At 33.0% G+C, this 22,205-nt stretch overlaps 1 protein-coding gene across 1 annotated transcript in view; it reads right to left on the bottom strand.

Annotated features, from left to right (window-relative positions):
• Positions 1-22,205, bottom strand: part of LOC114340452 (CD166 antigen homolog) — an 827,535-nt gene that overhangs the window by 22,018 nt on the left and 783,312 nt on the right. The window lies entirely within an intron of this gene.

Below are 22,205 nucleotides of genomic sequence, written 5' to 3'. Positions count from 1 at the left end.
GAATCCACCACATATTTGTATATAATTATTAAGTACGATTATAGAGACCTGTTAATAATAATATGAAAATTTATTTATAATTTAAATTTTTAGGTATATTTTGAAACATACTAAAAAGAAGCCGCATCCCGATAAAAGGTGGCTTAGCGAAAAAATACTAAGAAATAAAAAAGTTTTACAAACACTGTATTTAACTAATGGTACCACAATATTAGTTTAATTGGCACGTACACAAACATTTGGAGAGTTTAAAGGAACAAAACCCCCATAATATTTTTATGTAAACACTAGCTGACCCGACACAATAAACTTAAAATAAACAAAAGGAATTCGTAATTAATAAACAAAAAATGCTGGATGTGAATGAGGTTTTATTATTATTTATAATTAATTACACATGATGTTTAAAGTAATAAAGTTTAGTTAGAAGTAACAAAATAAAGTTTGTAGTGCAACAGTTACAATATTAAATTTGTTTATCTTATAATCAATATAACAGCTTTATTTTATCTACATTCAAAACAACCCTTTATTTATGATTGGGTTCGGGGTGGTTTCAACTCTATAGGTGTTGATTAAATAAAATAAAATTAAACTAAAATTAAATAACAGTAAATACAATTAAATAAAACTAAACAAAATTAAATAAAAAAGTAAATGAAGTAAATTAAAATTAAATGAAATTGAATAAAAGTAACTAAAATAAATAAAACTGAATAAAATTAAATAAAATTAATGAAATTAGATAAAAATAAATAAAATTTAATAAAATGAAATAAAATAAAAAATAAATAAATGGAATTAAAAAATGAAATATAATAAAATAAACGAAAATAAATAAAATACTTAAATTAAATAAAATTAAATAAAACTAAATAAAATTAAATAAAATTAAATAAAATCAAATAAAATTAAATAAAATTAACTAAAATTAAATACAATTTTAAAATTTGCTGCTTGTTCTTTTCGTGTGCTCAGAATTTTTCTCCTGTTTACGGTTCGTCAGAAAAGTTCCGTTTAGAGATATTTTTTGAAATTTTCGCAAAATTAAAAAATTCATATTTTGCCCAATTTGAGTCCCAAAGTTGAGTCCCAAAGTTTAATTGTTCCACTTCTCTTCTATGAAATTTCTCGCTCGTTCTTCTTCTGTCCTCAGAATATTTCTACAGCATGAGATATTGTATTTTAGACACCGATTGCGGTAGAGAAAAAAGCAAGGAGTCTACCTACTTAATTTCGTATTTTCACGCCATTATTATGAGAGTTATGCCGTCATCAGCAACCCCCCTTGTGATATACGGGTATGAAAAATAGATAACAACCTATTTTCAATCCGGTCGAATAAACCTGCCAAATTTCATAAAAATCGGTCAAGTCGTTTCGGAGGAGTATGGCAACAAACACTGTGAAAAGAGCATTTAATACATATAAATGTAAAAATTTTGGTGGCTACTAAAATGACTATATAAAACCGTATAAACCTTCCATGAACTTCCACAAATAATTCAACATCAAAATTAGCCAAATCGGTCCAGCCATTCTCGAGTTTTAGCGAGACTAACGAACAGCAATTGATTTTTAAAAATATAATATATTAAAACGAAAGCTGCATCTCGATAAAACTTGCTTATCGAAAAATACTAAGAGGCAAATAAGTTTTGGAAACATTGTGTTTAACTCAGTGGCGTAGCGTGGGTGTCGGCCGCCCGGGGCGGAAGACAGTTTTGCCGCCCTCTTATTTAGGTATTTTAATTTATTGTATACTATACATTACATACATTAATTATAGAGAACTTTTCGGCGAGAACAGTCATCATTATTTTGCGTTATACATGTTGAATTAAATAAAAGAGTTTTACAATCACGTTTATTAATACAAAAATTATTTTACTTTAACCAATTAGATACACTGATATAACTTAGGTACCTATTACTACACCTTGGCGATCGACAAAATTAAATAAAATCAATTTTTAATTAGAATTAGAACGATACAATAGTGTTATATTTTTATTTTTATTGAAAGTAATATGAGTATTTGTTAGAATTAAAAACAAAACGTTAGAATTTTTTAAGAGCAAAGTCTATCGTCAATATTGCACCGTCAATGTCTATCGGATCACACACTTCTTGTTCAATAGACAAATTAGCAAAATTAGTTAGTCTTAGAGTACTCATTGTCTCATTAAATAATTTTTAATCAATTTCAATTTTGAAAAACTCATCTCACAGCTGGCATTGCTTATAGCAACTGTGAAAAATATTCGGAACATTATTAAAATATTGGGCAGAGTATCTTCCAGTTTCGATTTAACAATAAATTAAAATAATTCAAGTGAGTCTGCATCAATCAATTTCGTTACCTGTAGCAGCAACGAAAGTCAGCAGTCGAAGTTTTTTCAGCTTGAAACCCTGCTCGTCAATTTCGTCAGATGCATAGTCTAGGTCTAGATTACATTCAGTGTTGTCTAATAATATAGCCGGCGTTAGATAAACAAACTTATCCGTTGAATTATGTAGCTGTTGAGAACACTCACAAATTTCTACAATAACTCTATCTAACGAAGAAAACAGCTTTCGTCTTAACTCATTTTCACAAGATAAGTTAGCACCTCTAGTTCCGTCATTAAAAATATGTTTTCTTGTTATGCGCCTCCGAGGTTTTATGGAAATTCCAAGTTCTTCACAAATATTTTTGCATAACCTACAGCGCCATTTGCCCATTCCTCTGTTTTCTCTGTCAATATCATCTGCAAAGCATTTACTTTTTGAGCCTACAATCTTATGTCAAGTCCCCTTGTTTGTATCATTTTGTGATCATTTTGTGATCATTTTGTCCCCTTGTTTTGTGCATCATTCACTTCATGTAGCACAGGTTACCACAGGCCCAAAAAACAAAGAAAGGAAAATGACTGCATCGAAACTAGTAAAGCACCTGCATCTGTCTTAGTGTTTAAGCTTTCACCTGCCTCTGTCAGTTTTTCCAAAGTGACGAGAATGTCTTTGTAATGATGCCATGTCACATTTATGGCATCGCCTCTTGCACTCCACCGTGTGTCTTGAATCCCCCTTTTGCCTGCAGCTGCTATCAGAACTTCCAACGATGTGTCGATAAGGAAAAAAAAAGAATAGCAACGTTCTAAAGTGCCGAAAAAAGCTGTGCTGACTGTTAGTCATAAACGGGGAATTTCCACAAGACAGTATAGACGTTGTTGCCAGTCGCTACAAAATATCATTCAAAGAAAAGGAATTCCCCGAATTCGTCACAAAATAAGTAATGAAAAATTTCGTGCTTCTTTCAATAGGTCCAAATTTGTAGATGCGATCAATGCATCTACAAGATGCAACCGGCAAGAGTGGAGTATGAAAGCAGCAGCGAAGAGAACGGGAATAAGAGAAGTAGGGATGGGTACGATGCGGAAGATTTATTCAGAAAAAGCAAGGTAACGAGGAGAACTCCGACTAAGAGTGATAACCAAAATGAACAGATGATACAAATGATGCAGACAATTATGTCAAGAAATGAAGATATGATGATTGAACTAAAAAACTTGCGCAGAGAGCAACAAGAAACCTTGGATTGCGTCAGACAGCTGGAGAAGAAGAATAAGGAGTTAGAAAAACGACTCAATGAAGCAAATGACAGAATAGAACGAATTGAGAAGGATAAAAGAAAAAAGAACATAATAATTAAAGGATTAACTCTCGATAGCAATGATAACAGGTCTACTAAACAAAAACTAGAACAGTTTATTGAAGCAAATCTGCAAATAAAGGTTAAACTGAGGGAAGGAAATAAAATTGGTGATAAATCATTTCTGGCAGAAATGGAAAATATGACGGATAAAATCTCGGTATTAAGGAACAAAAGTAAACTTAGAAACATAACAGGACAAGGAGTATATATAGAGTCTGACATGACAAAAATGGAAAGAGAGATACAGGCTATAATTAGGAAAATAGCGAAGGAGGAAAAAGATAAGGGTAATACAACAAAAATAGGGTATATGAAGCTAAATATTAATGGAAAAGATATGAAATGGGATAAGGATAATGGTAAACTGACAGAGAGCACACAGAACAGCCAGAGAGGACTCCCAAAAAACTAAAAAGGAATGCAGAAACGACTACAAAAAGTATAACGACTCAAGCAACGGACAAGTACATGAGATTGGAAAATGATAATACGAAGTATAAACAAGATAACGAGGCAAAACAAAACCATAAGTCAGAAAAGCCAAGAGATCAAAAGTCTGACTACGTAGAGAATGATGAAAAAGGTAAAGAAATGGGTGAAGAAAAAAGAAGAGTGGAAAAAGGGAAAAAAGAGAAAATAAGAATGGCAACATGGAATGTACGCGGCACCTATGAGGAAGGAGCCATGAAGGAATTAGTAAAAGAAGTAGGGAGATATAAATTGGATATTGTAGCGGTACAAGAAACAAAACAATTGAGGTCAGAAATATCGGAATTAGAAAATGTGGTTTTTTTCAAAAGTGGAGGAGCAAATAGGATGTTGGGAACAGGTTTTATTATAAGAAAAGGTCTAAAAGAAAAGATTATGAGTTTTAATCCCATATCGGAGAGGATGTGTTATATACGAATAAAAGGGGAAAAAAGAAATATAAGCATTTTAAATGTACACGCCCCTACCGAAGAAAAAGATGAAGAGATAAAAGACATATATTATGAAAAAATGGAGATGGAATATGAAAAGATACCGAAACATGACGTCAAAATTATAATGGGAGATGTAAATGCAAAAGTGGGGAAAGAGGCAATCTACAGAAATACAGTAGGAAAGCATAGCAAACACGACGAGTCAAATGACAACGGACATAGACTGATAAGTTTTGCAATGGAAAAAAATATGGTGGTAAGAAGTACACAGCTACAGCGGAAAGAGATACATAAGGGTACGTGGACATCTCCGGACGGAAAAACCGTTAACCAAATTGATCATGTAATGATAGAAAAACGACACGCGGAATTTATTACAAATGTCAGAAGTATGAGAGGAGCAGACTGCAGTTCAGACCATTTTTTAGTAAAAATTGAATGTAAAAGTAAAGTAGAAGAAAAAATAGTTGTAAAAAAGGATGCAAAAAGAACAAAATCATACGAAGTAGCTGAACTGAAAAAAGAAACAACCAGGCAAAAGTATCAAGAAGAAATAGAAAAAATGTTTTTGGAAACAAAGAATGAAGCCACAGATGTAGAAGAAAGATGGGAACAAATAAAACACATTACAAAAGAAGTAAGCAGAAAATTGATACCCAGAATTAAAAAACAGACAAGAACTAAGGAGTGGTTTGATAGGGAGTGTGCAGAGCTGTCAGAAGAGAAGAAAAAGTTAAGAATACGTATGTTGACCAACCCTAACGACAAAAACAGAGAAGAGTATAACCACGTACGAAAACAGTTAAAGAAAAGTTGCAGGAAGAAAAAGAGAGAATCCAATGAAAAAAAGTTGCAGGAGATAGAAGAAAAATTTAAAAACAATGAAATAAGATCATTTTATCAAGAGGTAAAAAAAGTAGAAAAAGGTTACCAAAGCAAAACAAGCTACATAAAGACCAGAGAAGGAGAGCTAGTAAGTGAGCCGGGAAAAGTTATGAAAGAATGGAAAATGTATTTCGAAACGTTACTAAACAGTGATGATGAAGATCAGGGAGAGGACGAAGACAGAACAGAGGGTGCAGATATAAGAATAGCCGAACCATCCAAAGACGAAGTGCAAAGAGTTGTAAGCAAATTGAAAAACAATAAAAGTCCAGGGCCAAACGAAATAAGTGCAGAAATGCTGAAAGCAGGGGGAAGAAAACTACTGGAAAAGGTGTATGAACTGATAGAACTTACATGGAAAGAAGAAAAGATGCCTGAAGAGTGGGCCAAAGCCTGGATAATCCCATTACAAAAAAAAGGGGATGCAACGATGTTGCAGAATTACAGGGGTATTGCTTTGCTGGACGTGTGCTATAAGATATTTGCTAGGATTGTAAGAGAAAGATTAGAGGTATACGCAGAGAAACTAATAGGAGAATACCAAGCAGGCTTTAGAAACAATAGATCGACGACAGAGCAAATATTTAACATAAAAGAAATCCAAACAAGCTGCTACGAACATAAAATGGTTTTATATGCACTATTCATAGATTTTAAGCAGGCCTATGACAAAATTAATAGGAAAAAAATGTATGAAGCCCTACGGCAAATGGAAATACCAGAAAAGCTAATCAAGTTAATAAGAATTACCTTAAATATGACATCTAACGAAATAGTGTGGAACAGTCACAAATCGGAAGAGTTTATAGTCAAAAAAGGACTTAGACAAGGTGACCCTCTATCAACTGTGTTATTTAACCTAGTTTTGGAAACAATTGTAAGGAACAGCAGAATAGAAACACAAGAAACGATCTACCGTAACGAACATCAATGCATGGCCTACGCCGACGACCTTACACTGCTAGCAAAAACTAATACCGAATTAAAGAAAATCATGAGAAGATTAGTCAGAGAGGCAAAAAAATTCGGCCTAGAAATAAATGAAGAAAAGACGAAGTATATGGTGCTAGGCAACACAGAAAGAGAACCTGTAGATATGCTAAAGTTAACAGCGTTCGATGGAAAAGAATATAAATTTAAACGAGTAAATCACTTTACATATCTAGGTGCCATTATAGATGAAAAAGGACACGAGCAAAACGAACTAAAGCACAGGATAGCTAAAGGTAACCGAAAGGTCGGCAGTTTAAAAAAATTATTAAAGTCAAATTACGTATCAAGAAAGACGAAAATTAGAATATACCAAACTGTAATAAGAGCAACAGTCACCTACGGATGTGAAACATGGGTACTAAACAAAACAGAAGAAGAAATGATAGAGAGATGGGAACGCAAGGTACTGAGGACTATTTTCGGGGGAAAAAATACGGCAGATGGTTGGCAAAGAAGAACTAATGAAGAATTAAGGATGCTTTACAAGGAACCAACTATAACAAGATACACAAAGGCACAAAGAATCAGGTGGGCAGGTCATGTCGAGAGGATGGATAGGTCAAGAATGCCAAAGAAGATACTATTAAGAAAACCAGTTGGGACAAGGAGACGAGGTAGACCAAGAAAAAGATGGCACGAAAAGTTTCAAGAAGATATAGGATCGATGGAAATTACAGACTGGAAAGAGAAAGCGAAAAACAGGATACAGTGGAGAAACATACTGCAGCAATTTTTACATAGTCATTAAATCAAATTATGTAATAAATATAAGACATTAGTATATATTGTTATTTGTATTATGTAAAATTGTTATTGTTAAGTTGTAAAGCCCTAGGCCTCCAAGGTCTGTAGAGCATGTTAAATAAATAAAATTAAAATATTGGGCAGAGTATCTTCCAGTTTCGATTTAACAATAAATTAAAATAATTCAAGTGAGTCTGCATCAATCAATTTCGTTACCTGTAGCAGCAACGAAAGTCAGCAGTCGAAGTTTTTTCAGCTTGAAACCCTGCTCGTCAATTTCGTCAGATGCATAGTCTAGGTCTAGATTACATTCAGTGTTGTCTAATAATATAGCCGGCGTTAGATAAACAAACTTATCCGTTGAATTATGTAGCTGTTGAGAACACTCACAAATTTCTACAATAACTCTATCTAACGAAGAAAACAGCTTTCGTCTTAACTCATTTTCACAAGATAAGTTAGCACCTCTAGTTCCGTCATTAAAAATATGTTTTCTTGTTATGCGCCTCCGAGGTTTTATGGAAATTCCAAGTTCTTCACAAATATTTTTGCATAACCTACAGCGCCATTTGCCCATTCCTCTGTTTTCTCTGTCAATATCATCTGCAAAGCATTTACTTTTTGAGCCTACAATCTTATGTCAAGTCCCCTTGTTTGTATCATTTTGTGATCATTTTGTGATCATTTTGTCCCCTTGTTTTGTGCATCATTCACTTCATGTAGCACAGGTTACCACAGGCCCAAAAAACAAAGAAAGGAAAATGACTGCATCGAAACTAGTAAAGCACCTGCATCTGTCTTAGTGTTTAAGCTTTCACCTGCCTCTGTCAGTTTTTCCAAAGTGACGAGAATGTCTTTGTAATGATGCCATGTCACATTTATGGCATCGCCTCTTGCACTCCACCGTGTGTCTTGAATCCCCCTTTTGCCTGCAGCTGCTATCAGAACTTCCAACGATGTGTCGATAAGGAAAAAAAAAGAATAGCAACGTTCTAAAGTGCCGAAAAAAGCTGTGCTGACTGTTAGTCATAAACGGGGAATTTCCACAAGACAGTATAGACGTTGTTGCCAGTCGCTACAAAATATCATTCAAAGAAAAGGAATTCCCCGAATTCGTCACAAAATAAGTAATGAAAAATTTCGTGCTTCTTTCAATAGGTCCAAATTTGTAGATGCGATAAAAATATAAAATGGTTCAAATATTTACAAAATATTTTTATTATTTATTGTTAAATTTTGCCGCCCCCTAAAAAGTACCGCCCGGAGCGGACAGCCCCTGTCGCCCCTACTACGCTACGCCACTGGTTTAACTAATGGTACCACAATAATAACTTAATTGGAACGTACGCAAAAGTTTGGGGCGGGGTGGGGTGGGTTTAATATCCCATAAAATTTTTGTGGGGTGTACAAATTTCACTGTTTTTTTAAGATGTTCCTGCCATAAGAATGCCGCATGTCCGTTTTCAATACAACATCTCTAATAGTTTTCGATATATTGAAAAAAATTCAACTTTCATTTTGTAACTTCTAAGGGCTGTAACTTTTTTTTATGTGCACATTTGTACTAAGGTACAAATGAATGAATTAAAAGCCATTATATATGGCATTGAAGCAAAAATTAGTCAAACCTTCCAACGTTGGAATAGGTATCAATATAGTGATATATCGATATTTCAGCATCCCTGCTTCGTCAGTCAACTCGGGCTGATACAAATTAAAACTCGGAAAGCCAAGTAATGTCTTCAAAATCTTCGCCACTTCAGTGGCAGCTTACAGAGGCGCCATCTCTTTTGATGGCCGTAACGGACACGATTTAATAAAATCGTTTCCTGTCCTCTGCGCTATCGAAATATACAAACAGATCTTTTTGCACATTTTGTTATTGTATATGTTACAGTTCAAGTTGGTTCTCAGTTGGAGTTGATTTTAAAAATTTAAATCAACTTTTACTAGTTGGAGTTGACTCTTCCTGGATCGATTCAGTAAATGTTGATTATACGAGAATCTTAAGTGCATTTTTAGTGAGTGTAGGTTTCTTTGTTTTGACCGTTTCAACTACTTATTAGTATAGTCTGTAACGTCGCCCCCGTTAGGTAAATTATTCTGATTCGATTTTTTGCACAAACTTACTCAAAGAAATACATCCGTATAACAATCCTTATAACAAATACACAGGGTGTCACGCGGTACCGCGGTCGAAAAATTGTTTAACCAATTTCAGTAAAGTCAGTCAGTAAAGTGACACTTTATCGAACGAGTCTGATATTACGAGCAGAGGAACAGACGCGTTCGATAAAGAGTATTGAGGTGGTGCGTACAAAATTGTATCGTCAATCATAAAAAACATTAACACTTACTTACAACTTTGCGGAAATTTTTTTAATTTTAGACGAAATAAAAAATTCGTATGACAGTAATGGCAGTAATCACAGATGCCTTTTGCATGATGGCCGGTTTTGATGTTTAATCGATAGTTTTATCAATATTGTATACAGTAGGAAAAATTAAAGAATACCCATGAACGAACATATAAAACACGCTGTATTTTCCTGTCACCGTGTCACACAAAAAATTGGCCAGCGCAAGTATATGTAATAATTATTGTTACATGTACTTGCACTGAACAATTTTCTTTGTGACACGGTGACAGGAAAATACAGCGTGTTTTATATGTTCGTTCATGGGTATTCTTTCATTTTTCCGACTGTACCTACCTAATTACTAAATCTGTAAAGTTTTGATTTATTTTGTATGAATATAATTGCGAAACACTACAGAATTTTACTTTTGACATAAATTTTATCAATAATAAGGTAAATTTTGTAAATATTTTTAATAATTAAAGTAAATAAATTTTAATTTCACTCAAATAAAGAATCGATTGCTGCCATTGGCCACTTACATTCAATCTCGATTAATTTGATTAATTATCGCGGCAGGTAAAGTAACATTCTTCTTTCAATACAACAAAGTGTTATTTTACTGTCGAAAATGAGGGCAAATGAGTACAATAATGAATGATTTTAGTGACGTTTGGCGATAAACAAAGATTTTAAACAAATTCGCAAAAATACACACACCGGCAAAATTAGCCGAACACCTTAAAAATGGGACATGTTTGATGTCTCGAGTTTCCTAAACCACTGATCCGATTTGGATGATTCTTTTAGTATGTTATAGCCTTATTATTTAAGAATATCGTTGTAATAATATTGTTGCTAGTCAGGTAAATATCATTTTATACCGGGTGTACAAATCATGCTGTGTTTTTTCTTCAAGTTTGGAACACCCTGTGGAATATTCTAGCACATGTAAAATATTAAAATTAACACTCGATTGTAGATTCAGGCTTTCTTAACATTTTTCTTTTTGATTCATTTACATATGTGTGATAATAAAAAAGTTATGTGCGTTAACAACTATCCATGTTTTTCATCAATAAATCCTCATAGTAGGGGAGGAAAGTATACTAAATTTGCAGTTACTCGAGCTTTATGGGAACCTATTGGATTGTGAAGAGTATGTGCTAAAATCAGAAAAAGGTTAAGCTAAATTTTCCATAAAGTGGGGGACTTTTCATTTTTTAATTTAATTTTCCATTTGAAACAATCATTTTTCTCCGATTATAGCTCTATCTATCCATAATTAGAAAACATGTGTCGAATAAAAGTTGCTTATTTTTACGTGAAGAATCCAAATCTGCAATAAAAATTGGGGGCTCCTATTTGGAATTTTAAATTAAATCCCCCACCCCACCTCCGTGGGTGTTCGTGACAAACCACGGAGAGGGGAGGGGGTAAATTAAAAATTTTAAATACGAACCCTGCGATATTTCGCGAAATGAACAGCAGATCGTAAAACTGCAAAATACACCCATTCAATATTTTTCAAAAATCTACAGAATGGCACCTGGGGGGTTACTTTAAAATCTTAAATATGAGACATCTGTACAAACTGAAAATTTAGCATACTTTCCTCCCCTACTATGAGGATTTATTGATAAAAACATGGCTAGTTGTTAAAGCACATAACTTTTTTATTTTCCAACGTAAGCAAATGAATCAAAAAAGAAAATGTTAAGAAAGCCTACAATCGAGTTTTAATTTTAAAATATTATATATACTAGGGTACTATATATTCCACAGGGTGTACCGAACTTTAAGAAAAAAAGACAGTATGATTGCAACACCCGGTATAAAATGACATGTACCTGTCTAGCAACAATATTATTACACCGATATTCTTAATTATTAAGGCTATAACTTACTAAAAGAATCACTTAAATCGGACAACAGGTTTAGGAAATTCGAGACATCAAACATGTCCCATTTTTAAGGTGTTCGGCTAATTTTGCCGGTGTGTGTAATTTTTTCACTTCGTACAATTTTTTTTTAGATCCGTTGGGCCTTTTTTCTCTAAAATTGACTGTTGTCGAGTTATTAGCTACTTAAAATTCGAAAAACGCCAAAATAACCATTTTCGAGGTTAAATAACTCGGTTAAAGATAATTATTGTGAAAGTCGAGCGAGCGGCCGTGGAGTAACGGCATAATCGCTGGCCTCATACGCCAGTGCACGTGGGTTCGAGTCCTGCTAAAGACAAACCATTTTCATTTCCAATAATGACACGAGCCGTCTCACCGTGCCTCGGAGAGCACGTTAAGCCGTCGGTCCCCCTGGGCTAGTGTACATCGACACTAGTTACTTGAAACAGGGTTAAAGATGTAATTGGCGCCGGAACTGTCCGAAAGGCAAAAATGCCATACGATATTATATATTATGAAAGTGAGAAACTAAAAAAAATCAAAGATTAAAGCTACCTCTATAAGATCCTGAAAAATTTTTTGTCATTATTTCATTAATAAGATATTATTTTTAATTATCAACAATGAGCGCTAACCTTGTATTGAGGGCGGCCGTCAATGTGTGCGAGTGAGATTCGCCATTGGACGGCTGGAATGGTGCATCTCTTTAGCACTCACCATTGACGGCCGCCTAATACGCACTTAGCGCTCATTGTTAATAATTAAAGATAAAGCTTAGTAATAAAATAGTGACAAAAATTTCTGCTGGATCTTGTAGAGGGGGCTATAAAGTTAGATTTGCTCACTTTATGACTTTTATAATAATTAATTTTAACCGAGTTATTTTAACCTTGAAAATGGATATTTTCGCATTTTTTAAATTTTAAATCGCGTATAACTCGACAACAATCAATTTTAGAGAAAAATCACAAAATACCTTTTTTTGCTCAGAATAACCCAAATGATCAAAAAAAAAAAAAAATGTTCGAAGTGAAAAAATTATTTTGTGAATTTGTCTAAAAAGAATTGTTTAAACAATTTATCGATCAAGGTACTGCCTGGCACCCAGTAGATTTGTTATAAGGACCTCTTTTTGAGTAAGTTTGTGCAAAAAATTCGAATCGGAGTAATTTACCTAACGGGTGCGACGATACAGCCTAGACTAATTTGAACATATTCAGTAACATTTAATTTCTATAATCGGCTGTTTGTGTGAATCAGAATCTACTTTTACTAAATGGCATTGGGAAGAGTATACTTTTCCTAGTTGGAGTCTACTTTACTAGTAAATGTTGAATATAAATCTTCATTTTATATTTATAATCAACTTTTACTGAAACCAGCCGTTAGAGTTGACTCCAACTAGTTGGAGTCAACTCCAACTGGATAATCAACTTGAACTGTAACATATATATATATATATATATATATATATATATATATATATATATATATATATATATATTTTTTTTTTTTTTTTTATATGTTTCTGATGTAGCTTTCCTTTGTAACAACCAAAAATTTCGAAGATCTGTATCAGATCTATTTTCTTTAAGGCTTATATTTTTTTACATTTAAAACCGTATGTAGTATACCATATTATTTATTCTAATCTTTATCGACGTGATGTTATAACATTTGTATATATAAACAATATTCTCACATAAATTTTAAAAATCTCTTCTATATGAGGCTGGTATTAATAGTGTGTAATGAGTGGTAGTGTGATATATCAGTGTGACACAAAGGCACATATTCCACATATTCCAGCCTTTATACTACAGAAACAAATTTTCATTTGATGATATCAAATAGATATCAAATTCAAACATATATTCCATTATATCGTTATGTATTCTACTATACAATTTGTTATACAAATATTTTGCATTCAATATGTATTATAATTATTTAGTACACGAGTATACATAGGTAACAAAATGTGATTGCATATACCGTGCTATGCATATTTGCAACACAAAGTGTTTGTTTGGCAAAGTAACTACTGGTCCTTTAATATTTATTTTAAATTAAATTAAATCAATTGTATTATACATTGTAACGTTAAAAACGTCACATTTTTGCTATTTTATTTTTAAATAATTATTTTACTTTATTTTATTTAATATTTCATTAATAATTATCTTCTGTATTCGTTTTAACTTGTTTTTCCGTTAAAAACCTGTTTGGCGCCCGTTCTATGGGCAACTCTCTTTTCATCTACGAGTAAGTCATACTGAACGTACTTCATATATTCTTTCTAGATATTCTATAGGTATTCTCTCTTGATATGTCTTTTAATACGGAACATGGTTGTCCATCTCCTCATACTTTGCGCTGTCATGTCAATGAGAGTGACAATAATGGAGAGGGTAAAATTAATTTATTTAAAGAGATGAGCCCATAACATTTTCATTTATTTCCAGACTTTAATATTCTCTTGGGGTGAATAGTTTGTGATATACTGTACCATTCATAACCTCTTTTTGTTTCTATACCTAACCTCGACTCTCCACGTGTCTTGATATCTTAATTTTGAATATTTCATTTCATCTATTGATATGCTTTTAGTAATCAAATAGTTTAACTATTAGTAATTAATTCCATTTAATTTATTCTTGCCATCTGCTACTCTTTCTGATTATGTCTTAAAGAATGGCAGACTTGGCACATTTTGGTTTCTACTTCTTAATGTTTGATATATGTGTTTTATTATCTTCTAGTTTTTGGAAACAAATCAACCTTTGTCCCTTCGGGAGCCTCCAGGCTCATACATCACCGGTGATGCTACTTCCAGACAAATAAGAACAGGATGCATCCAACAATCAACAGCAACCAACCAATCAACTAGAACTGCAGTGACCTGAGGCCGACCATCTAGCCCAGGTTGATAAGACACCAGCTGTACCATCCGACATCAAGAAGTTACCATCGAACCAACACCACAGGCCATGCATAAGTATAATCCAAGAGTTGTTACTTTTTGGCAAGAATTTGAATATATTTGTTAATGCATTTAATAAGTCACATTTTTATTATTATTGAACAATACACATGATTGGTTAAAATATTGTTTTGTTTTCTTCCATTCTGAATTGTCATAGTTCATATCTAAGATTAGGACAAGACGAACACACATCTTGAGAGACTGAGCTAAGCTAGGGTGAACGATAGCTATCTTAGTTGATTGGAGTATTATTTTCGAATGGTATTTCGATCAACCGGGCTAGTATATCGCGTATATAGGGCTTTTCATCGATTGTCATTTGTTCCGAGCTTCTGTCATATGTTGTATAATCGGACATCTTGGGTATTAGTGCACCCTATGTAACGCACGGCTGAATCTTATGTTTGTGCGTCACAGTGTTGCCATGCCATTCCTTTCATAATTTCAATCAATGTTAAATGTACCTACAAGAATAATAGAATAAGAACCTTTACTTCTCCGTCATTATACTAGGTAGAATGACAAATGAGGTGTCAAATGAAAGCTTATAATCCAAGGAAAGTAAGCGTAAAAAATAAGCGTTATATTGGAGATATCTAATGTCGACATTAAAAGTTGCACTATTTTTTTTCTATAAAACATTCTGATCTAAAACTTACCAGAAAACTTCTTTGCACTCTCTACTTTCAAATAAACTTGATTAAGAAGCTAAATTTTAAACTTCGTCACACAACTTTTGCGACTAAACTTTGCAATGCACAAATCCGCACCTTTTTCTTTGAAAAATTCATAACCTTTATCATGATAAGAATAATAACTTGAAGCAGGTACCTTTGTCTTCAGAAATGTTAGAGCTATATACTGTAAAAATTTCAGAAAAAAATATTAAAATGGAACAGAGTTGTAGCGAGGTAAACGCAAAAAACGTGATTACATTTTTTTTATTTTTAGGTTAAAATTGCGATTTTGACAATGTTCCCCCACATAAAATTCAAAATAAACCTCATTTTCATTTTCAGCACACTCTAAAATATAAAGTATGAATAAAATTAGCCATTCACCCTTCCGTGGTCAGTATCTCGAAAACTAAGCGCTCTTTTGAGGGTGTCCCGCTCGTGTATAATATAACAAACAATTGTAACGTGATAGTATGAAAAAATAGAGGATACGGCAACGGTGTTACAAGTGATGGTCGGATCCAATGCCAAAATCTACACAGACATATTAGGGTGCACTAATATCCAAGATGTCCTGTATAATTTGTGTACAATATTAATATACACGGATTATACGACGTGTGAGGGAAGCTTGAAACAAATGACTGTAAATGAAAAGCCCTATTGTATCAACATAAATGTTTTTGTTTATTTTATTTTTTTCTTATTGTATGTGAAACATAAACATATTTTTCAACAGGAACTTATGTTTTATTTTACGTCTCATAATTATTCTGTATACGGAAACTATGCTTATTTTCTTACATTTATCTATACAACAGAGTGGGCCAAAGAAAACAGTCCACCTCGATATTTGGCAGTATTTATTAGATTTTAAGGAAATGCCGAAACAGGTCGATTTTTAATCTAAGGGGACACATTTTTAGAGTACATACATCTGTCATTTGTCAACCCCCTCCCTTCCACTTCCCCACCCCATATTTTTAAATAGGGAATAGGGGTCGTGTGCTAGCTCATTTAAAAGGTTATGCAATTCTCTATTCAGTAATATAAAAGTTAACATAATTATTTACACAGGGTGTCCAAGAAAAAAATTTAATTAAATTAATTGACACAAAATGAAGAATGTATGTAATTTATTTAATTCAAAATACATTCTACTGCTGTCAGAAAACAGAAAAAAAATGTTTTTGATAAATAAACATTGCTTTTCGCTTAATTTTAATGTTCAAGCTGCCCCCATCTGCCTCTTGGTAGGTTATATATTGAACTTAAGCAACAAACAATGTTTATTTATCAAATAAACATTTTTTTTCTGTCAGCTTATGGAGAGAATTGCTTACAAAATATTGCATATTTTTATTTACGGTAAACGCATTCGTCGTTCCCCTTTTCTATAAACTGTGTAACATTCACTTCACTGCATCATAGCTGATCATGTACTGGGATTATAGAATTAATCGTCCTTTCAGTTTAAGTGAAATATCTATGTGACACAATACACCAAAAGCCCCTTGCCATGTCTTTCATCCCGCACTAACTCTACTGCATGCTACTACATCAATTTGTCCATCATTCTAAAATCCAGATTATAGATACCTAAAAATATTATTTTTCACAATAATTTCACCATCCAAAGTTATCATATTATTTGTAGCAGTTGTTCTATCTTTAAATACATGAATTTTTTAGGTACTCTATTTTTGTTTCACTAAATTTTATACATATTTCTTTAACACTTCGTTTTCAGTATTCTCGTTTTTGCTCTAAAACATCTTTAGGATTTTCTACATACACTGTACTATTCTATCATCATGCAGTAAAAACCAGTGACCAGTTTTACTTCTTGGTTTCCCTGTTATCCAACATGAATGAAAATGTGTATACAGTATTTCTCATGATCATCTTTCAGTGCGTCACATTTTTTCGATTTCTTTCTAACGCATTAAATTGTATGTGACAGAAAAAAAGGCACGTCGGTGATTACATTTCGTCGGTGACATTTTTATAACATTTATTCTAGTTATTCTAGTTGTCTATAGATGCCGCCATAATAAAAAAATAAGGTTTTTTTAATTAGATAATAATATTACAAATACAATCTGTATAATTTATAAGACTATACAAATCAAAGAAAATACCATTTTATAAATGCAAGAAACACATTTGATTTGTTTTTATTCCAAATTGAAAATAAAATGTGACAACTGTCAGATTTAACTAAAATGTCATGTTAGAATAAATGTCATAAATGTGTATTATCACGGACTTACCCTTTTTCCTATCATTTGTTACGCACTGAAAAATGATCATGAAAAGGACAATATACGGACTAAGCACATATCACTAATGCAATTCTATATTTACACGAATCAGTCTCTCCCACACTTAAGAAATTTTTGTTTTTGTTTCCCTTCTTACTACAATATAGAGCACCAGCAACCTATCTATGTTATTAGTAATCCGATTGGCCTACAATCCTTACATTCACGTCCGTGTCATGAAACAGTCAATTTGAAAATAATTTTCCCACTTTAGTGTTACTGCTTATTCCAATAGGTATATCATCTCAAGCATCATACGTCCTCCAGAAAGTCAATTATTCCAGGACTAGATCCAAAGAAATATCTAACCAGATATGGAATCAACGGTAATTCTTAGATCCTATTTTAACAATGATCTCCATATACATCGAAGATATCGATTGCAAAAAGCAGTGAGTTTCTTCAGAACTGAATAAAATCCACAAATATCATAGATTGTGCATACAAAAGACTCACCTTGAAATATCAGAATATAGACCTAGCGTTGACGGAATGCAGCTTACCATAGAATATCCAAGTGGTAAACATGGAAGCTCTATAGTGAGGAGAATAATTATTGCTGACATCAGCTAAAAAAAACATACAAAAACGATATTGAAATTTTGTCCATCAAAGTAGGAGCTTATACCGTGACCTCTGCATACAAATACCCCTGAAGAGATAATGTCTTCTCCCTTCTCAAAATTTTCATCTAAAAAAACCAGATTAAATCTCATCTTTACTAGATAGTGAAGGGAATACAAACAACCGACGAAGGGAAAAGCGAGACAACAAGTGCTTATTTTGTAACCTATTTACTGTAGAACTATCGGTCTACATACAAACAAATTGTAGTGCAAATCAAAAGTGATAGCTTTTCTGAAACCCGGGAAAAACTCGAACTACCGAGTAGCTACCATATGATATCTATCCTGTGTCACCTGTCTAATAGACCTGGATCCCGCGTACCAAAAACAAGTTGATTAATAGCAAGCTGAAAATTTGTTAAGAGCTGAACGGTGTCTAGTCGGACAAACTTTGATATACGGGAACACTGGAACAGGGGAAGTTTTAATTGTAGAACAGTTTAAAAATTTGGAACGTCAGATTACGAAAACGTCCCATGTATTTTGTCGGACAGAACATCCAATTGATTTGTTACACTTTCATTAAACTCCCATGCAAAAATCAGACTGCAATTACTAACCAACATGATTCCTGTCATTTGACATGTTCTTCGTGTTCCACTCATTAAAATGCCCAGTTGGAGATAAACACCAGTCTGATTTTTTCATGAGGTTAATGAAATGGTAACAAATCAACTGGAAGTTCTGTCCGACAAAATACATGGGACGTTTTCGTAATCTGACGTTCCAAATTGTTAACCTGTTCCACAATTAAAACTTCCCCTGTTCCAGTGTTCCCATACTTCAAAGTTTGTCCGACTAGACACCGTTAAGCTATTAACAAATTTTCAGCTTGCTATTAATCAACTTTTTTGGTACGCGGGATCCAGGTATATAAATTATGTATGCACAAGTACTGAATCTAACAGAGTATATAGAGGAGGGATTTAAGTATTGGTAGGCCTCATAGTAAACACATAACCTTGCTATCTAAGATCTACAACACTTTACCTGTTTACAATTTGATAAAGACCATTAGGTCACTGCTATATAATAGACATTTATGATCTTTACAAACGACCAGCCAAAGTACCTCCAAGCTTAGGGCTTTGTTTACACCGACAATTTTCCATTCCATTCCATCTCATTTGGCGCATTTAAAACTGAACATATCCTGAGACGAACAACACTTGGATGGAACTCACTGACAGACCCACATATCCTGCATAGTCATACAGGCTCACTATCCTATAAATACCACTATTATAGTACACGACAAAAGCTTTCTACGAGAAATAACCTTCTCTGGAAACTTCTAGGCATGCAAATCCATATAGTGGAGTCACTGAAGGTAGATATGAGCTATTACCTCCGATTTCGTTGAACCTACATCGATTTGCATGAAAATTGATGAGTGGTTAGAGCATATCTCAAGGAACAAAGGTGACATGGTGCCAACTTGCGCTTTTACCCTAGGGGTTGATGCCACCCCTTCTCGGGGGTGAAAATTATTTTATTAAAAATAATCCCATAGTTCGATAGAGGGACAAATTTCAAGCAAAATTTGTTATATAAAGTTATTAAAATAAATCAAAACTTTTTGAGTTATTAAAGATCAAAGATTTTAATTTTTCTTGAGAAAAATGCATGTTTTTAACCAATTTTTCATCAATAACTCAAAAAGTGTAAGTTTTTACAAAAAAGTTATTGTTATCAAAATTAAAGCTAATAAAAAATTAAATAAACTCCTTTCTACAAAAACCTTTTAATGTTAACTCAAAATGAGTTATAGGTAATTGAATGTAAATTTTTTTCGGCGAGTAAAAAACTCTAAGTATTCAAGCTGAAATAACGGGAAATTGGTGCATTTTATAACATAAACTTATTAAACATTTGTCAAAGTACTTAAAAATATCTAATAAGTGAGGCCCCGATCATGTTGATAGCGTTAAAATTTATGCTCCAAGTTTTTTCAAAATTTATCTTTTAAAAATTTTTCCAAAAAATGTTATTGTTTTTTTTAATAACTCCGTTCATGTTTACGATATCAGGTTCATCTAAAAACTGTTTGAAAGTAAATTCCAAGTGTTATTTAAGCACGTTGAACCTAATTTTTTAAACCCCTTACTTTTTTAATAATAAAAGGTTAAATGACCCCGGTTGCATGGCTTGCACAGCAAAACTTAAGATTTAAACGTTTCTATCTCGGTTATTTTTTACCCTATAGAAATAGTTTAACAGGTAAAATATTTGGCACAGAAAAAACTAAAATTTGGTTATATATAATTTTTTACGTATATTGAGTATTTTTGGAGTTATTTTCAAAAGAATATGAGAATTACAATAATTTTAAGAATTATGATTTTTTTAAATTATACCTTTTTTTCAAAAATATGCATTCTAAACCAGTTAAAATTATCGAAAATATTACTTATGCTAATATAAAGAAGTTCTTGTAGGAATTACTATAAATTTTAATTTTTATGGAAATGGCGTATGTTTTATTTTTCACTTTTTCCTAAAAAATTCGAAATGATTCTTTTATTTTCATTATAACTTGCTTAATTTTGACGCTATTACCTTGTTCTGAAGCTCATAGGTATACTGAAGTACTTTGGCAAATGTTTAGCAGGAATATTTTATACATTGCATCGTTTTCCCGTTATTTAAGCTTGAATACTTAGATTTGAGTACTCGTCGAAAAAAATACACATTCAATTGCCAATAACTCACTTTGAACTAACATTAGTTTAGTTCTTTATGTGAGGAATGTATTCAATTTTTGATTATCTTCAATTTCAGTAATAATAACTTTTTTGTAAAAGCTTATAGTTTTTGATTTATACGTGAAAAACCGATTTAAAACATGCATTTTTTTTAAGAAAAAATAAAATCTTTGGTCTTTAATAACTCAAAAAGTGTTGATTTATTTTAATAACTTTATATAACAAATTTTGCTTATAATTTATCCCTCTATCGACTTATGGTATTATTTTTAATAAAATAATTTTCATCCCCGAGAAGGGGTGGCATCCACCCCCAGGGTAAAAGCGCAAGTTGGCATCATATCACCTTTGTTCCTTGAGGTATCCTCTAGTTACTCACCAATTTTCATGACAATCGATGGAGGTTCAACGAAATCGGTGGTGAAAACCTTCAGTGACTGCACTAATAGGCATTAAAGTCAACAGCAGAGACCTTGTGTTTCTCAGCAAGCGAGTAATCTGTTTTGCATCAATTTACTGCCGAAAACTTTCAAAACTCCAGAAGGTAACGTATTTTAGCAGTGCCTCTGGGCACCAGATAATCCGGAGGTTAGTTCTGATGCCGTATTCCTGTTCAACAACCCCAAAAACTTTTTAGTTAATCTGTTTGCATCAATTTAGTGCATAAAATTCTCGAAACTCCAGAAGATGACGTAACTTAGCAGTGACCATGAACACCAGATGCTCTGGAGGTCCGTTCTGATAGCGTATTCATGTTAAGCGACCCCAAAAACCACCGACAAACAAAATATGGCAATTAATATACTGATTTTGACATGTTAATGCACTTTTGGATGCATTTTATACAATTGCATTTATGCAATTATGCATTTCTACCCATTTTTCGATTATACCCAAGTAGCAATTTTTCAACGCATTGGTTGTCAGTACAAACAAATGCACTGTATATAACGTTGCCCGAGAAGATTTTCAGTTGTTTCGGCCAACGACCCCTACCCCGACTGACATTACGATGTTACAACGTTAAGTAATACCTTTAGTTATATGGGCAACTAAGTTATTACCATTGTGACAACTACATATCACAGTTCAGTTTTTTCAACAATCGCAACGACTTAAAAACGTTATTATGCTAAACTAAATTACGCTCATGGGTTGTCGGGCCGTCTCGGTAGTTGTCTGTCACGATCCTAGGTATAGTTCTAGACGTCTGACACGTGAGCGGCAACTTAAATAAAAGAATTTACTTTTTACTTTATAACTATAACCTCACTTTTTCTTATTATTTTATTTTGCTTTTTGCTGGAAATTTTCGATCTTCTTTTACTATGAAGCGGAATAAGGCCTACAAATACTCTATCACCTTTTATCGGCATCTGAA

The sequence above is a fragment of the Diabrotica virgifera genome, chromosome 1 (genome assembly GCF_917563875.1).
Source record: "Diabrotica virgifera virgifera chromosome 1, PGI_DIABVI_V3a".
Classification (NCBI taxonomy): domain Eukaryota; kingdom Metazoa; phylum Arthropoda; class Insecta; order Coleoptera; family Chrysomelidae; genus Diabrotica; species Diabrotica virgifera.
Note: the sequence above shows the minus strand (reverse complement) of the source record. Positions and strands in the feature narration are given on the sequence as shown.